Here is an 802-nt window from a genome sequence, read left to right as displayed (position 1 = left end):
TATTGTTACCATCATCATCATTATGAATGACATTAACATCAGAATTGTGATTTTTGGGTACAATGACTGCCTTCTGTCTGCCTACTGTACATAAGTGGATGGAAGGTGGATGTCACAGGATTGGATGATATTTTAGAGCTTCATTTTTTTCTTGCTCTTACATTAGGGTGACCAGACATCCCCAGTTTCAGAGGACAGTCCCCTGATTGAGGACACTGTCCCCGGACCAATTCTGTCCCTGGTTTTGTCCCCAGATTGGATTTAATAGGGGGCAGGGGTCATTTTAAAGACAATCAGTGCAGAATTAAAATAAAAAAATTAGAATTACACACCCCCGCTCCGCCGTGGCTACTAGCATAGGGGGGGTGTATTTTTCCCATTATCTGTGCCCCTTTCTGATGATCATGTACTGGTCGGAGCGGAGGGAATATTTCTTCAGTTTTCGGGTGCATGCCCATTCAGTTTCGCTTGCATGTTCTTCTGCCTTGGCTCAAATCCTAGTCAACCGCTTGCCTAACTCCTTGCCTTCCCTGGCAAAGTGATTTTCCTCCGCTCCCCATCCAGTAGTAGCCGGGGCCCGAAGAGTAAGACTTGAGAAGCTGTGAGGTGGGCGGCGATGGGCAGAGAGTCGCTGATTGTTGCCATTACTAGTAAAGAAAAAATATGTCCCCGGATTTCATTTAAAAAATCTGGTCACCTTATCTTACACGCCCCCCAGCATGCACAAGCAAAGTACTGTCACTGCATTGTCCATTGGACAGTGCTGATCACAAATAAATGATGTGACTAATCAAAGCATCAC

This window comes from Rana temporaria, chromosome 1, assembly GCF_905171775.1.
Source record: "Rana temporaria chromosome 1, aRanTem1.1, whole genome shotgun sequence".
NCBI lineage: Eukaryota > Metazoa > Chordata > Amphibia > Anura > Ranidae > Rana > Rana temporaria.
The sequence above is the reverse complement of the archived record's forward strand: the minus strand, read 5'-3'. Positions refer to the sequence as shown.